General features: G+C 44.7%; 1 long non-coding RNA gene across 3 annotated transcripts; it reads left to right on the plus strand.

Moving 5' to 3' along the window:
* Positions 1-970: 970 nt before the first annotated feature.
* On the plus strand, positions 971-16,936 carry LOC121080233. 3 transcript variants are annotated; one of them, XR_005825305.1, is made up of 7 exons: positions 971-1,528; positions 6,056-6,284; positions 7,705-7,997; positions 9,754-9,825; positions 10,086-10,217; positions 12,308-12,471; positions 16,805-16,936. It is a non-coding gene; the product is annotated as an uncharacterized LOC121080233 (long non-coding RNA). The 3 variants fall into 3 exon arrangements; XR_005825303.1 differs by having other exon boundaries at positions 9,754-10,217; XR_005825304.1 differs by lacking the exon at positions 16,805-16,936 and adding an exon at positions 13,697-13,739 and having other exon boundaries at positions 9,754-10,217.
* Positions 16,937-17,756: the final 820 nt, after the last annotated feature.

Here is a 17,756-nt window from a genome sequence, read left to right on the forward strand (position 1 = left end):
GGAGCAGCCGGCACGGCCACGGGAGTGACCTCCCTAGTGACCCAATGACGAGGCCTGCCTCAACTGCAAGCTGCCATCGATGAAGACCTACAAAGAATCGAGAAATCCGTTACCTTTTTGGAGCAATCCCTCTCCTCGCTATCAGAGGTTGTTTTGCAGAATAGACGGGGATTAGACCTCCTGTTTATGCAACAAGGAGGCCTCTGTGCCGCCCTGAAAGAGGAATGTTGCTTCTATGCGGACCACACTGGCGTAGTTAGGGACTCAATGGCCAAATTGAGAGAGAGATTGGCTCAAAGAAAAAGAGACAGGGAAGCCCAACAAGGGTGGTTTGAATCATGGTTTAACCAATCTCCGTGGCTAGCCACCCTGATATCCACCTTGGTAGGTCCGATTGCAATGATCCTGCTGACACTGATCTTCGGACCCTGTATATTAAACAGGCTCGTGTCCTTTGTCAAGAGCCGGCTAGAAAGGGTCAACATCATGTTTGTAGAACACCAACAACTGCTTTAAAAATGTACTTGATCAGTATTTCCCCCGATTCTCCCTGGCTCTCCCCAAATATCCCAAGCTACACTCCATTACCCCCAGTCGCTTCCCAAGTGCCAATTGCTCAGTGTGCCTTATCTTTGTACTCTTTTTTAGAAATATTTTTACTATTTTAGCCTGTTTAGTTAAGCATGGGGTGGGGGGAAATGTTGCTAGGTAGGGCCTGGCGGCCGGAAGATCTCGCGCTGTACGGAAACACAGGGCCCCCCTCCAGGTAGCCAACAGCTTTTAGTTTATGATGTAAGCAGATGGAAGTGACATTGTAAACCTAGGCTATATAGTGTCACGTCGTTCAGCAATAAACGCCATTTGCCATCCACCACATTGGTGTCTGTGAGCTGATGGACCGCGCGGCCAGGGGTCGGCCGCCGTGCCGTTCCTGAGCCAGGTCACCGCGTGCCTGTGAAGGCAACAGACTGTGTTAGATTAAATTGTTTGCAGTAGTCATTGTATTAAATTAATTGTAATTGGCTACAATGCTGGCTTATCTGTTTTTGAGTTTGCTGCCCAATCTTTAAATCCTGGTAGGCTGACAAATGGGACAAGCTGGTTAGAGGAATGAGCCTCTTTCCAGGGAAAGCTCCACTGACTTGAACTTTAAGCCTAAACTATCATCTTACTGCGTTTACTTTGTGTGTGTTAATGCTTACCTGATAAATATATTTCAGTTGATTTATCAGTTTAGTTACAAGTTGGAGTAAGTGGTCCTTGGCTATACGTAAACCTCTCCTCTGCTTTTTTAACATGTTGTGTGTCATAACACTTACTGTTGTACTTCAATACAAACCGGGAATGATTCTGGTAGTGTTGCAATCTAACGGTAATACTGCATCATCTTGTCTGTGAAGAGAAGGGAATCAAGCCGACTGTCGCTGTTCTACCAGGCAGGGTGGACACCCGAACAGCTTCGGTCTCAATGCCCAAGCCTGGGCCCAGCCCAAGAAACGACTGGCTGCTTCAGTAATTTGGCCATAAGGTATTAACTGGTTGTGTGGGAAGGTGCCTAAACAATACTGTCTGTTCTTTGCTTTGGTATGTCTCATCTGTAATGGATTCTTAAACGCTGGGTGTTGCAGGAGGCTTGGAGAGGCTGTGCTGGTCCCTGGCCGGCAGGCCGTGCCCTGTGGCAGGGGCTGGGGTCTGCGGGCGGGCAGAGCTGCGGTGTGCAGGGGCGCAGCCCGTCCCCCGCTGAGTCGCTCTGCCGGCTGCTCCGGGGAGGCTGCTTTGAGCAGCGCTTTTGCTTTTGTATTCCTCTTGCTGAGAGGCAATGTTTTACTTTTGTTCTCATGAGATTTTGTCACGTTAGCTTTAGGCCCGTTTCTCACTTATTAATTAAACCTGGTCTGCGAAGGACTGGGGCTGCCCTTCTTCCACCCGTGCTGTGATGTCATGTGCAGATTTTGTATGTAAAGTCTCTGCTCTGACATCATGGCTGACCCCTGTGCAAATACCTGTCTTGGGCTCCAAGTGCAGTATTTTATACACCCGTTCAAGCCACCCACCTTATGGTAATTACAGCATGACAGTATTTCCCTTGTTTGCTTATAGGACATTTGCATGGAATAGGGTTTTAGGCTTTAAAAAGGTTAGGATACAGCCCATCCCCTACTTCCCTCTACTTCGCTGATCCAGTTATCCTCTTAAAGGAATTAGAATGGTATGACACTACTGGCTCTTGGGGAAAAAAAAATTGTGACTGTTTTCTAGTGCTGCGTTACTTTTTAGGTGCTTGTACATTTGTTTTGGTGTCCCATTCCCTTACCCTGTGGTTCATCCTAGTATCTTTTCATATTGAGTCGAGGCCAACCACTGTGTCCCTCACCACTGCTCCTTTCGCTATAGGAGCAGGCAGATAGGGCAAGTAAGAAACAAGCGGTAAAAGTGCCGAGCAGAGGATTTGGTTCTCCCTTTCCCAGGCATCCCTTTGATTTGCTTTGTGACTTATTCCATGGTCCTTTATTACCTCTTCTTTAAGAAAAGATAGGTATTTACCACACTGCCATAACGTGAGTTTTAATTAACCCACAGCTGAACAAAGCAAACCAGACCTAGCACAGATAGTTCTGTCATTCATTGGCATGCTTTAGGCGGGTAAAATGGGAGGAGGTTTACCCGGAGACCTGTCTTCCCTAGTTGTTTAGCTCCTGGCACCACCACCTATCCATCACCTGCCTCAGTCCTACCTTTCTTTTCAGGGTTGTGCAGATTATCAAGGCATATAGGTTGTGTGAGGTCTTGATTTTCGAGCCTTGCTTCTTTGGAGGAGATGCCCTTGTCTGCACAAGGGGTGAGGCATGTGTCACTGTAGATGTCCACCAAGAGCTGGACACCTGGCCATCCTGACATGAGGTGTCTTGAAATAGATCTGTATCAGTCATGCCAGTCTATACATGTGCAAGATATTAGGAAGAGCTATAAGAAAGCAAATGCAGCGTAGTCGTGTATTCTGCACATACACACCACACACCGTGGTGTTCTAAAGCAGCCTTCTGCTTTCAGCCTCCCAGGCAACGTTACTTTACAGGACTGTGCCTTTTTGTGGTGGTTCCCAGGCTCGTTCAGTCTCTTACTGAGCCCTTCTTTTATGGATGGATGGTTTTTCTGTCGTAGGTGATGATCAGGGCTTGTATGTAAATCTGAAGTTTGACAGGTAATCTCCGTGGAGCAACAGTAGTGGGTAACAGGTAAACTGAAGCCAGGAAAAGGCAAGAGCACGCCTGCAGTTTCAGGCAGTGAGGCTGTAAAGAGGCTGTGTAAGGACAGTGGTGATGACTAATACGTTGTCCTTTCCAGATGCAGACTTGTGGGGTTTGTGGCAAAACAAAATAGCACGTCAGCACAGGATACAGATGCATCCACAAGTCATGACGAAACGAGCTGGTTTGCCTTTACAATTCATTTATCAGATCACTTCCTGTTCCCATTTTGAGGCTAGAGGCTAATGATTGATAAGTATCACTTCAGGAACACTACATGGTGCTCAGCTCAAATGATGCTCAGTTAAAAAGCAAAACAAACAAAAAACCCCCACCCCCACAAAACCCGAAGAGTGTCTGTTTTGGCTTGAAGAGTATTAAGCAACCTGGGAGGACAGCTGAAAACACTTTGCATATGCCGAAGCAAACAAGAATTTTTGTTGCCAGTTTGGATTTGGGGAGTATACAGAGATGTTCATATGCAACGAATCAGTCCTCAGTTCAGAACTTAGATGCTCATTTGCCTGGGGGGGATGACCCTCCTATACTTTTTTTTATTTAATCAGTGAAAACTGCTAGCTGGGAATTGATTTGGGGGATCGGATCCAGAAACACCTTTCTCTGAAAGGCAGCAGTAACAGCAGTTCAGTAGAAAGGATAAACAGCTTATAGGTGTCTTCTGACACTGAATATTGGTCTAGGACCCAGATTACTAGAAATGCTGTCCTTCCAGGCTTTCATAATAATCTAAACGTTTCTATAGGTTTTCTATTAATTAGGATACGTAGGGTTGTTTATTGACCATTGAGAAATAATTCCAGTGTTTATCAATCTTGCTGTGTTGTTGGCCGCTTCAACTTGCTGGAATTTGCCACTTTTAATTTGAGGGCAGAACTCTGTGGTTCTTATGCCTATTCCAAGAATTCACGAGGGAGAATAAAAGGCTGTGTGTTGTTTTGGGGTGGGGTTTTTTTGTTTGGTTTGGTGGGCTTTTTTGGTTGTGATTTTTTGTTTTGTTTTTTAGAACAACAACCGCCTCAGACACACTGCCATGTCTTAGTCACCTCCTCATTTTCTAGTTCTGTGCAAACGTGCTGCATTAAAATGACAGTCTCTCTCGGTCTGCCCTTACGGAGCCAAGGCAGTTACGGCTGCGATTCCAAAGAGAGGCTATGTCCTTTATTTCATTTGATTCCTATTAGCTGTAACAGAGTCACTGGACAGCACTGAAGGATGCTTTACTCAATGTTCTGTCCTGTTTTTGTTTACCCGATTGCCTTAACGGCACAGAAACCATTAGGAACAGCCTTCAGCAATAAGTATTTAGACCCTGTTCAGAGCTTTGAGCACAGCCATGTGAGTTATCTGCTCTGTTTCTCTGTGCTGCTTCAGATTTAAGTTTTTAGAGTAAATGTGGAGTGTGATCAAGTACATTTCGGAGCAATTTGCAGGCACTGCTTTTGGAGCCCGTGACAAACTGCCAATGTGAAATAACGCCTCCTGCGACGCTCATCTGCACGGGAAGCTGTGGGAGCAGCACTAAGCGAGGGTTGAGGGCAGAAGGCTTGAGGCTTCTACTTCTTGCCTACAGGTAACAAGCCTGGCCCCGACCAGGGACTGGGGCTCTATGGAGGAGTTTTCCCTGCCTGCCACGTCCAGTTCCCGTAGCCTCTGGGGAGGGACGGTTTCTGCAGCTCCCTCTGTGCTGATGCTGCAGGCAGCAGCTGAACCAGCCGGGCTGGAGCCTATAAAGAGGATCGGAGAAGTGTACTGAGTTTTCCGATGTCCCATCCTAAGCTAGGTGCTCCCTTGTTTTTGGACCAAGGGCTCTGGGGATCTGTGCTGAACTCTTTACAGTTTATTGAGCCTCCTGTGACCAGATGTGGTGATGACCCCGCTTTGCTGAGGGGAAGGATGTCTGATGTTAACTAGTCATGTCCAGTGGAAGCCTGTGGGAGTTAACGTGGGCATAGAGAGTTCTTTAATCCAGTGCTTGGTGGCACAGACTGCTTTAATTTTGACTTAAATGAGATAGGCACTTGGAATGCAAACTGCAGAGATGTTCCACTTACAAGCAAAGCATTTGACGGTTTCACTTTTCTTAGAAAACTGAACAGGCAGTATAAATAAAGGAAGCAAGCTGAACTGTAAAAAAAATAAAATAAAAATCAGTGAAGCTACCAAGGAACTATGTGTACCCTCTAGAACAGGGGTCCCAAAACTTTTTAAACAGGGGGGCGGCGTGCAGATGAAGTGGCAGGCAGTCATCTGCAGTTGCTTGGTTCCCTTCCCCGCCCCCTCCCCCCCCAACCCCTGGCAGGGGCAGGGGGGGTCTGTAGATACTGGGGGCCGGATTGAGGACCCTGGGGGGCTGTATCTGGCCTGCGGGCCGTAGTTTGAGGACTCCTGCTCTAGAAATTCAGCTAGCTAACATACCAGTGGGTGAGATTTGTGCATTTTTCTTGGTGGAAAAATATTTCTGCCCTGTGAGCCCTGAGGATGGCTCTGATAGCAGGGAGAGGCAGTTTCTATCACTGTGCAGAAGGGTGATGCTTCTGCTTTCCTGGCTGGGTTTGGTAGTGCTGTCAATGGTGATTGTGTGGCTCTACCAGATCAGTCATCTGAAATGTTGCCGCTTGTTATGTATAATTGGTGGCTTTGGTCTGGTGGGAAGCTAGATCTGCCCTTCACGCTGTGTGACAGGCCATCAAGACCATGTGTCAGACTGGTTATGCCTTTACTGGTGGCTATAGAAAATCAGAGGGCAAGTGCTGCTCCTCACATTCACTCTTTCCACCTTTTTGCAGGCTCCGTGAGAGAGCACCTAGATGTGTTTGAAGCGTCTGGGAATGAAGCAGACATGGCTTTGCCACCTCCATCAGGATCTCGGAAGGGGAAAATAGTAAGAGAAGCTACCAAAGCCCCAGCAGAATTGGGACAGGGGAGATGGGAGCTCCCAATAGGGTTGGACATTTGGGAATTGTGTGCCAGACAAGTACAGAATAAATGCTACATGTGAAGCAAAGACACCATAAGGTGAGGAGTGTGTGAAGGGTGTGTTTGTATGAGAAAGAGCAGTCTGAAGGCACAAAAGGAAAATTGGTTGAACACAAGGATAAAATAAATGAAAACATAAAGCAAAAGCAAGAAAACGAAAGTAGTAGGTAATGTTTATTTGGAGGGGAGTGTGTGTGTGTGTAAATCCCAAGCCTTAGGAATAGCCTGCAATTTCCAAAAAAAAAAAACCACCCCCAAAAAGGGCAGGCCAGGGGGAGAAAAAAAGAGACTGGTCTAGGAGAAACATGTAAGAACAGGGAAAGAACCTGGAAAGGGCATGAGGTTTAACGAAACATTTGAGTTGCCACTAGCAGCAGGGATGTCCACTGTTAGCCTGTATAAATGTGTGATCTAGTGGTGACACGGCCTCTCCTCTTTCTCTTCTCGGTCCCTGTGCTCCCCTAATACATCTGCCTAGTCTGGGCTCGCGTCCTGCCCCATCGCCAGGGTGTTTGTGCTGTGGCCAGGCTGAAGGGTCCTTAGTTTCTATTGTGCTTGTGGCGGTTCACTATAGTACAAATAATGGATATAAGCTAATTATTAATGTAAGCTATGTTGTCATAGGGAGGCTGAGTGGGAGAGAAAATTCACTTACAAAGTAAAGGTTTTCAAAGAAAATATTTACCAAAGAGCTTTCTCTGTTGATGTGTTCTGTACCTTGGAAATGGAGACTGACTGTTAAAGAAAACCTTGAGTAAAACAAGAATAAAAGAAAAATAACTGAGAGGTTACTGTGCCATGTGCACACTATTGCCAAACAAAGAACTTCAGACTTGATGACAAAGCTGTATATAAGCTTGCATGATGAAATCTGAAGCTGGATAAACGCAGCTTGGTTTTCATTTATAGTTTAGTGCCCGTAATCTGTCCAGCATCATAAAGATCTTAAAGCTGAGCCAAGTTTTAGGAGACCCTGGGTGAGTTATAGTTTCTGATGGAAACCATGCAAAAAAAGATGGGCTTTCATGCCAAAGCAGACAAAAGTTAGGGTTTTGACTGTGTTATGCTTCAAGTTTCAGAATTAAAGTCTAAGCTCAAAGTAAAATAAAACCGGGACACTTCTGGCCAACAAAAGAAAAAGTTAACTGGAGCTGCTGCTTGCTTGCTGCTTTGTTTTGGGGTTTATTTCTTTTTTTGTTGGGTTTTTTTTTTGTTGTGACAATTTGTAGTCTGCCTTTGTGGGTTTTTTTGTACTTCCCACGTTGTCAGAAATGAAAATAGAATACAGATTCTGTTCTGCCTTTTATTTTCTTGTTGACAAACATCTGGAGACTCAGCTTCTGTAATAACTAAGCCTTAGCAAGTAGGTCTTGCTCTACAGTGTCTCTTGGGAGTGGTTGTTACTACTGGCTCTGCTCTAGAGGAGGAAGACAGCTCAACTTGTGTTTTCCCGTTGCAGATGTTGTCCTGGAGAAGGCCATGCATAAGTGCATTCTGAAGCTGTTGAAGAGCCATAATGAAGCAATGTTGAAAGTGTTTCATACTGCAGATGGTTTTTGGAAACAACTGAAGGAAAACCTTCAGGTGGTGCGGCAGAGGAATCCTCAGGAACCGGGCGTGTTTGTTCCAACACCAGACTATGTGGATGTTGAAAGTCTGTGACCACGCAGAAGATGTATTCACCTGAAAAGAAAGTCATGCTGCTGCTGAGAGTTTGCAAATTGATTTATACTGTTATGGAGAATAACTCAGGTATGGTGCTTCTTGTGGTTCAAGGTCATTGTTTTTCTAAACCTGGGGTTGTGTTTTGGTGGAGGAGATGAGACCACCTGATTCTGCAGCTTTGTCTCCTCCTCCTGGAGCTCTTGTAGCATCTCCTTGCCCTTTTGAGAGGGATTCTTCCTCTGCTTCCTTCCTGATCTCTCTGCATCTGGCAGCACATCTTACAAATTCAGTGTGAAGCAGAGTTGTGAAGCAGCTTAAAAAAAAAACCCAACCACCAGCTTTGCTTGACTGTAGGCATTTGAATTTGGCTGTCAGAAAGGCTGTCCTGTAAGCCTAGAATTTGACACTGGTTCTAAATTAGTATTTTCCTGGAAATCGTAATAAAGGATGCACCCAGTATCTAGCTGTAGTAATTCAGCAGTGTGTATGCAATATGACAATTACAAGGGCTCTGTGTTAATGGCTGGAGGAAAGCAGCCCCTGATCCAGTGTTTTGGGTTTGCTGTGCCTCTGAACGTTCTCATTTGGACAATTTCTTTGTGTTTTTGCAAGAGAAATAACATCTATTTTTACGCTGTAGCAGGAGTCCCAAAGTGACTTGAAACCTAGATGGTGAAATGGAACCACAGACCAGTTAAGACCCGCTTGATTAGTCAGTGGCACAGTTAAAACGCTGTGCTGGACAGCATGAATTCATAGGTGCAGCTCTATTGCCTGACATCTTATCATACGCTGCCGTGGTAGGTCACGAGCTAAGGTGAAGCAATGCTGGTGGTAGTGGAAGATTTTTTTCTCTTAAGAAAGTATAAGCTGCTGCAGGTGGTTGGCAGTTTTCTTTCGAGCGCTGAATCTGCAGCTGGGCTCTGTGCCGATCAGGATGCTTGCTTTCTTTTGAGACTTGAGGTGAATGGTGAAAGCTTGAGGCTGTAAAAGACCCCCAGGCACTTTGGCAAGATTTGGGCAGGAGCTTAGACCTGGCTTATTTCTGTGCAAAATCCTGCATTTTAAAATGTATATAGGAATCTTTGCCCAAAGTGATGTAAACTTTGGTTTTTTCTCCATACTGTATTATCACATTGAGTAAGGTATTCCCAACATGCAAAAGAAAAGTACTGAGAGGCTTCTGGTGAACCATTGTACTGAGGGGCTTGGGCTAAGATGCAGCAAATGCTCCTTGGGGTTGTCTTGCTTTGTCATGTAAAGTTTTAAAATGTGGCATCGAGCCAGCACCTGTTTCCAGTACCTGCTTTGTCCTGTAATCTCAGCCATATAATAGTGTAATACCTGGAGGGTATGTCTTAGCTGGTCTGACTTTCAATATCAGCCCTTCAGTCCTCTGGAGTTTCGCCATAGTTTAAACTGGCTCCCGATCTTGATGTTTCAAGTGACCATCACACCGCTTCTGCAATGAGCACAGTTTGGCCAGACCCAGAGATCTAGCCACATAGCGTTTTCTAAAGAGAAAGTTTAAATGCGGTAAGAGGAACACATACAGACCTAGGTACAGCAGAGCCTCTGTGTGTTGCGTGCTGTTGTTACTGATGATGCTTCACCAGCTAGTTGGGAGTTACGTGAGGCTTTGCTCACTGGTGTTTTTAACCATGATCCATCAAGGAAATGTGCAGAGTTTTCATGTAAAATCTAATAGGCTTTTATATACAGGCTTCTCTGCTGGGTTTCGGACTCAGGAACGGATACTTGTGGCTGGATCCTTCCAGAAAGGGGACGTCGTCCGTGCACGTATAAAGAAAATGCCCATTGATTTTCTTTTAGCCACTGACAGAAGTGCGGGTGGAGGTCAGGCCAGACTGGCATGGCTACCTCTTGTGAGTTCACCAGTTGAGCTGACACCAAGGTGAGCCCAGTCTTTAAATTCCCTTGCGTGCTTCAAGGTCTGCGTCATCCAGTTTGTGCTCGTTAGAAGTACAAGATGAAGCTGGACGCTGCCCACCAAGTGTCCGATGATGTTCTCTTTGCTGCACATCCGTAACGAGAGGCTCTAGAGTAATACAAACTCGGTCAGTAAAGGCAGCAAAATAACACTTTCCTTTCAAACACCGAAACTGGTAAAAGGGTGTGATTTGTCTATCGCTGCCTGTGTTCTCTTTGACCCAGGGAGGCTGTTTGGAGCTGATGACTTCTTGCCTGTGTTGGCATATGTGCTGGCCCAGGGTGATACGCTGGAGCTGGATACTGAAACTGAATACATGGTGGAATTGCTGGATCCATCTTTGCTGCATGGAGAAGGTAATCAACTGCTATTAGAACTGAGTGGAGGGCTGGGGAAGGGGGATTCTTCCTCACCTCGTTTGAGTAGAAACCCTTTTGACGGAGTCATGTAGTCGGTGATGGCGGTAGTGTAACAAGAGAACCTTGTAATTATTTCCACCTTAAAATAAGAGAAGGCTGGTTAGCTTGCAGAGTTACAGCCCCAAGTGACCTGGGAATCTACCGACGTCTTAGGAGGGAGTATGTTGTTTTCTGCCAAGAAGGAGGAGGCGTCCTGACTTAGCAAGCAAACATAGGCTGTGCGGGTGCCAACTGTGGTTATCCTTCTGTGCCTGAAAATGTCCCGAGAGTATGTCTGGGTCTGCAGCATTCAATTGAGTTGTGAGACCTGGAATGGGACCCGGGTTAGGTGCTTTGTAAAATCTTTGGGGGAATTCTCTGCCCCTCTGGGGAGAGTGCTTTTGAGAATGTTGCCCCCCTTAATGATCCTGGTTTATGCCCGATACTTGCTTCTCACAGAGTATTTTTATGAGGCCTAGGAATATGTTTCTTAAGGCACTCTTGAACAATGGCTGAAGTCTGCTAGAGGCAAGGAAATCTCCCTCCTTTGTTTTCACGGTGGTGGTTTTAACAAAGAGGTATTCTGCCAGCCCTTGGTAGGCCCCAGAATCTATCAGTTTATGAGGAAGTTTCAAAGGTTCTTGTGACCAAGCTCAGCTGTGAGTTAAGTATATGTGTATACGTCCCATTTCTGCTATCTCTTGGGTTGCTGAAATTGCTGTATCCTTTTACATGCCGATATGCATGACAGAACTGTGTCGGGTTTCCTCTGGTTCAGTACTAGTTTGTTCCCTGCTTTGTGTGCAGGGTGCATTGTTCAGGAATCTTAGGACAGAAAATACTTGAGATGTGAAGCTGGAGATCATTAACACGCTTGAAAGGCAGAAATATTTACTGGGCTGTTAAGTCGTGTCGTTTTTAATGTAGCAAAAGTCATTCATCTATTGGCTGGCCCTGTCTGTGCACTAGTTAAACTGTACGGTGCAGGAAAAATTGTTTAGTGCTTTGGGGTTGTGCGGTTCAAATGTAAATGTATTTTCCAGTTTGTCTGGTGGGTCTTGCGTGTCTTCCACGTATTGAACTCATCACAGAGCTGAAAGCGAGAGGATGCTGTCGGTAATACAGAAAGCACTACTGTGAGCATAGACTGCATCTCTGAATGACTCCACAAATAGACCGTGCTGCCTCTTAATTGAACGCTCCCACTCAAATAGTTTACTTAAAGAGCAAGAGAAATATATGATAGCCTGTCTTCTGTTTCTCCTGGCTGCTGAGGACTGTTGCCTCCTGCTGAGAGTCCTTTTCCTTTGTGACCTGCAGCTCCTTTTGTACATCGGCAACTCTGTTGTGGCTGTACTTTGTTCTCCACTCATGTAATAAAGGTGAAGTCTGGAGAGCTGTACACGCTGCCTCCTGAACTAGTTGGATGTAGTGTTGGACATAGGTGAACAAACACAGCCTGCCTTTTAAAAACAAAAGCAAAACCTTTGGGATGCTTCCAGGTACAAATCACACGCTCGGTCATTGCTTTGTTGCCACTAAGGGGGTCACTTTTAAGTTCCTGAACAGTGGTAGATGGTCTTTTATGTCGTTTAAACAGCTGTGTTTGTTTGATCCCCGCTTGAAGCTCAGGAAGAAAACAAATCGCTGTTTGGAAACTGTTTAGAAGAAAACTCATGTTCCACCTTTGTAAAAACACTCAGGAGTAAAGGAGCGACACTGGTCATTTAAATAACCGGCCACCCCCAGCGCTAGCGGACCCAGAGATGGATACTGTTGCACCACTTTGATAATATGGAGCCCAGGCAACCACTGCACGGCTCTTAGCAGCTGAGAACACACTGTCCAGTATTTTGCAGGCAAGTAAGCTGTTTTTCTTTACGTATAAATATTTTGGCCATAGAATGCAGTGACTTTCGTGTATGTGTGCGTCTGTTTATTAAAAAAAAACAAAACAGAAATCGTTTGTACTTTTGACTGTGACCCGTTGGAACTGGCGTGGTGTTTGCAACCACTGTGAATTGTTCTTCCCCTGCTGTCCTTCACAGGAGGATATTCCTTGGCAAGTGCTTATGGAGCACTTTTGCTGATCAAGAACTTCCAGGAAGACCAGGCTGCCCAGCTGCTGAGTTCAGAAGCTAGAGATACTCTCCGGCAATGGCACAAGAGGAGGACAACTAACAGAACAATGCCTTCAGTTGATGATTTTCAGGTAGAGCTTTAGGCTGAAGAGAAAAAAAGCCCAGGGGATGGTTGTTTTGTTGGAAATCTCCATTTGAGAAGTATGATTCATAATGATTTCCTTGGGGCCACAAGTGGTGTGAAGCAGTGCTGAGAAGATGGCTGGCAAATTTGCCTCTGTTTCAAAGTCTTTCCACTTCATAACAGAGTGTGGTTATGATGGTATAAAGGAAACACTAAATAATGGAGCTTTCCCACTGTCCTTTGTATTTAAGTCGTGCAGAGCGAGGACAGACCAAATTGTATTTTAGATTCAGCTTCTTTGTACGCTTTGCTGTTAAAAAGAACAAACCCAGATTTCCAGTGGTATAAATCATCACAACTCCCCAGTAGCGATTGGTGGCTTACCGTGGGTAATAGAGAGGAGACTTGGCAGAAAAGCTTGCCTACAATTTGAAAGTTTAAGCAAGGAGTAGAGTTCTGTATTGTGGATGTCTTCATGTTTGTAGTTTGTTTTGTGGGGTTTTTTTCTCCCCCCTCCCATTTCTTACTGCTCTTTCAGAGTAGGGCAGTAACTCCAACTGAAGAATAACAAAACAGTCGGGATTACTTTATCTTTTAAAACCAAGTCTGCATGCCTTTCATATAGGAAAAGATTGTTACGTAGATAGGCGTGCTGCTGTCTGTCCAGATGCATCAGTTTGCGAACTGAAGCAAGGAGGATGTTGGAATCGAGAAGAAAGGATTTACTCCTTTGTGTCTGGTTGTTTACAGTCCATACCACAGTGCAAAGCTGCTGGAGAGGCTAACAACAACCGTCAATAAGTTATGATGTAGCTAAGAGCTTGATAAATGAAGGCATGGGGTCATCAGGAGGTAATTAAACCTTTCACTTGTGGCTCCTTCTGCTTTATCAGTGTCCATGCAAACAACCACAGCACATCACTGAACAGGAAGGAGCTGGGAAAAGCAGCAGTCTCCCACAATATGCCTCTCTTAGGAACAGGAGAACTGACAAACAGAAATTCCAAACTGTGGCAAGCGCACAAAGCTAGTCCATCTTACTGGGATCCATTTTATATTCTGCTTACCTGTAGTTAGGTGTCACATTCAAGTAGCTTGATTCTTTGTTCTTTCTAGCAAAATATTACGCTTAATAGGAAAATTAATCACCTTTGTATTTCTGCTGGATGACTAAATGACAGAAGATTTTTTTCAGCAGGATCTTGTATTCAGTTTCACCTTCTCTTCCTCAGCAACTGAACTTCAGCCAAGCTACCTGTACAGCTGGCCGCCGTGCTGGATGCTGGAAGATGCAGGGGAGCACGGGAAGAGCTGGCACCAGCTGTGTCCAGGGCTGCTCCTTTGACTCTTTGAAAGAGAGCCTCAAATCAGTAAGGTCGCTCCGCTTCCAGGCTATGCTTGGCACAAATTCAAGCACTTTGCTGCCTGCCCAGAATGCCAGTTTTCCATCTCCCTTCTCCACATCTGCAGTCCTGACATGAAGCACCTTCCCTACAAGGTATGTGTAACACAGCTTCAGCTCAACTCATCTTTCCCACATTGAACCAGGATGTGGTCACTACATGTCTGTGGTGCTGTCTCACAGCCTTACCACCAGCTTTTGGGTCCTGGAAAGGCCTTCATCCTCCCTCCCTCAAAAGGATGGAAAAGCAAAAAATCCGGTATTTTGATGATGATGAAATACAACTTGCTGATACTGCATAAAGAATTTTGATACTTACTATATGAGTTACAGGCATTTGCACAAACCTCAGCCTCTCCTTGAAGCAATCCTGTCCATCTAGAAGCATCGAAAAACAGGTCTTCTGTGTGTTAGCTACTTTAGAAATTGAAACTGTAGTGTGCTTTGCCTTATTTAGAGCTGATTTGATTTTTTTTATTTATTTTTTCTTCACACCGGCTAACAAAAATGGATTAGTTCTGCTCAGTCCTAATGGTTTAAAAGCTGTTGCAAAGTTCCAGTGTTTCAGTCTGCAAGCTATCAAAAGTTTATTAAAAACCCAGAGTGCTCTTTGGAACTGAAGTCATATGAGCATTCTTCTCAGTCTTAGCTTTTAACAGCTTGTTCTTAGGAAACGTGAATTTTTGCCATTGTGATTTAGCATGCTTAATTTATTCAGCGTACAAACGTAAGTATCAGCTCAGTAAATAAACAGGTCTTTCTTACTGTCATTTTTTCCATCTCCTTTCATTTTACTGCTTTTAGTTTCTAATTGCAGTTAGTTTTTTGCAAAAAAGCACGTGATGGCAGGCTGCTTTGCTCATGTGTCCAAAAGTGTTTTGTGGTTGGGTGTGTTTTTTTCCAGTTGCTTTTTATTTTACTTTTTAAATACTTTTTGAAACGTAGAACTGCGTTTGCTTGTAGGACTTGTTTAGAATTAATCTATGTTATCAGTTGTGCACATGTGTGAATTTCAGCAGAGAAAAAAGATCCAGCTTTTGCCTCGTGATCATACGGTTTTACTTTAATGTTGCAGAGTAAATTTTCTTTCTGCCTCCCTCTAAGCCTGTTAGATGAAATTTGGTTACATCAGGCTCAGACACTAAGTTGCCATTGGTTAATGTGATGGAAATGTCCTGCATGAAAATGGATTGCCTTTTGCATGCTGCAGCATAAAGAGTGTGAATGGTTTATCGTGCAGCAACCTGTGGATCAACACCCTTGTGTGTTGCTGGCAGAGGGTTGGGTTTTTTTCTTTTTCCTTATGATGAACATATTGTGTGACGCTTCTCTTCAATAGTATTGACCAGCAGTTGCAGCATCATCTCTTGGGCATGCTGCCTCTTGCGGTGCAGTTCCTTAACAACCGAAAAAGAAAGAGCCTCCCATCGTGGTCCCCCTGCCCGACCCTGAGTGTACAAGACCGGAGCAACTATAGTCTTAGCCATTTCTAAATCCACCTCCCTTAAAGCTTGTTTCTTTATTTTTGCCCACAGATCGCGTGGATCAGGAGAGTATAAATCAGGTCCTTTTTCAGGGTCTGTCAGTCCTGGGTCAAAGGGATCTTCCTCTGACGGATACTCAACTGCATTGACACCCAGGGGTTTAGAGCACTGTGACTTAGAGGCTGGTAAAGAGCATGCGACTCCTCTTCCTCTCCTTCCTCTGCCTTTTCTTCTTGTGCTTTCAGAGTCTCAAAAATAACTCTCCATGAAGAGAGCAGATGGTGGGACTCAGTATTGCCTTTTGTCGCAGAATCCCACAATTTCACCTCTGTGTTGTCCTGAAGTTCCCGTGTAAAAATTGTAGATGCAGTCACTGCGGGCATATCTACTTGCACCCACTTGAGCATTGCTTTAAGGTCATGCCCAGAAATACTTTTCTCATGTTTGTTAGGGAGACCTTTCATAAGCTCATAAACGTCTCTTTCTGGGGACGAAGCCCGATTCCCCATTACGCATTTCCCACAGCTCACCTCTCAACTCCGGAGGGATTTCAGGCCGGCCAGCTCCCGCTTCCTTTCAGCGGATCATTCAAAGTTCTGTGGGATTTGCTGCAAGTCGCTCAGGTGATTCAAGAGCCCCTCCACGTCGGATCCTTCACTGGATCACGTCAGGGTCACCAATTTGCGGCGAATGAGGAGACGGGACACAGCTTGATGCAAGCAAGATGTCAGTTTATTAGTGATTTTCTTACAATTATATACGTCTCTACCTTCTACATATTACACACTGATTGGTTGACATTTAAGACACACCGTTTAAACAATAGGAACCGATTAGTTTACCTTATAGCAACAATTCCTATTCTAAGATTAGGGGGTTTCTTTCTAGGCGGCTTTCTTGATTAACAAAGTTACATATCGGCGCCATCCGTTCCCTTATCTGGCTACTTGTTTCTCTGTCCGCCTGGCTGCCTCCTCAGCTGTAGCGGCTCAGGGGTCTGCTGTTGGCTTGTTCCTTGGTTCCCAGGGCTTGTGCCCTACAAGTCTTATTCATCAGGCTAACAGTACTTGGACTCTTGTTCTTGAGGCCTTGTCCTACAGCCTCTGATGTTTATTTTGCTTCACAGCATTTAGTTTCCTAGTAAGGCCAAACACCCAGTCCCGTTAAAACCACTGGTGTTTTCAATGGGGCTTTAAGACTGCTATCTGTTCGTTTGTAATTGCAGGGTTAGAATGTGAGCCAAGGAAAGGAGGATGTCAACTTATGAATTTGTTATGCCTGCCACAGTCTTATCACCAACGTCAATTCACAAGGTGGCTGTAATGTACAGGAATCACTGGTGTGCGTTTCACAACTAGAACATAGAGAGGATTGCTGTTTGTTGCTGAGCTTCCTGTTTTCAGAGGATGAGGTTTGGAGGTTTTGTTTCTGATGTCTGTTTTCTCATTCTACAGAACTACCTTCGTGTTGCATTCCAGGAAGTTAACAGTGCGTGTACAGGAAAGACCTTACTAGTAAGACCCTACATCACTACCGCAGATGTATGTCAGCTTTGTGCTGAAAAGTTTAGAGTGGAGAATCCAGAAGACTATAGCCTGTTTCTTTTTGTTGATGACACCCGGCAGCAACTGACAGAAGATACCTACCCTCAGAAGATTCAGACAAAGCTGCACAGCTGCCCGCAACCCAAGGTCTTTCGCTTTGTCTACAAGCGCATTAACAGTGATCCATATGGTGCCATTTTTCAAAACAATGATGAGTCAGCTTCTTAAAACCAGCAACTCCTTTAATTTCTGTTCCTTGTTAACTCTTGAAAACATCTTTGCTGGCTGCCTGCCTTAGGAGCTAAAACAAGTCTTAAACCATAAATACCTAGTTAAACATGTGCATTGCATACAACACTCCGTGTAAACCGTGCGTATGGCCAGTTATACAGAGTGTTCCACCAGTGTGTTTGAGCCAGCAGCCCATGAGGCTGAATTTCTTGTACCACAGACTCTTTTGAAGCATATTATACCGTGGCCCTTTGCAGGTCTCTTGCTGTAGTGTGCAAAAATGTATTTTCTTGCACTCACTCTATAGCCGAATGTCTTAGCATACATATACTTGAATCAAAATGACAAGTGTTTCAGTAAACCAACTGGTATGAGCTTAGTTTCACCAGCATGAGTTTGACAAGACTGTCCGATGCAGCGCATCAGTTAACTCCTCATTACTTGGATGATTGCATCCTTTCCTAATTTTTTTAATTACAGAGATTCGCCGTGTTTTTACATGTGTGTGTGTATATATATATATATATATATGTGTGTGTGTATATATATATATGTATATATATGTATTTGTTCCTTCCAGTTGTTTTTATTCCCCTTCTTTTGGCAGGTTTGAGAAGGTGGGCACAGAATG

Source organism: Falco naumanni, chromosome 23 (genome assembly GCF_017639655.2).
Source record: "Falco naumanni isolate bFalNau1 chromosome 23, bFalNau1.pat, whole genome shotgun sequence".
NCBI lineage: Eukaryota > Metazoa > Chordata > Aves > Falconiformes > Falconidae > Falco > Falco naumanni.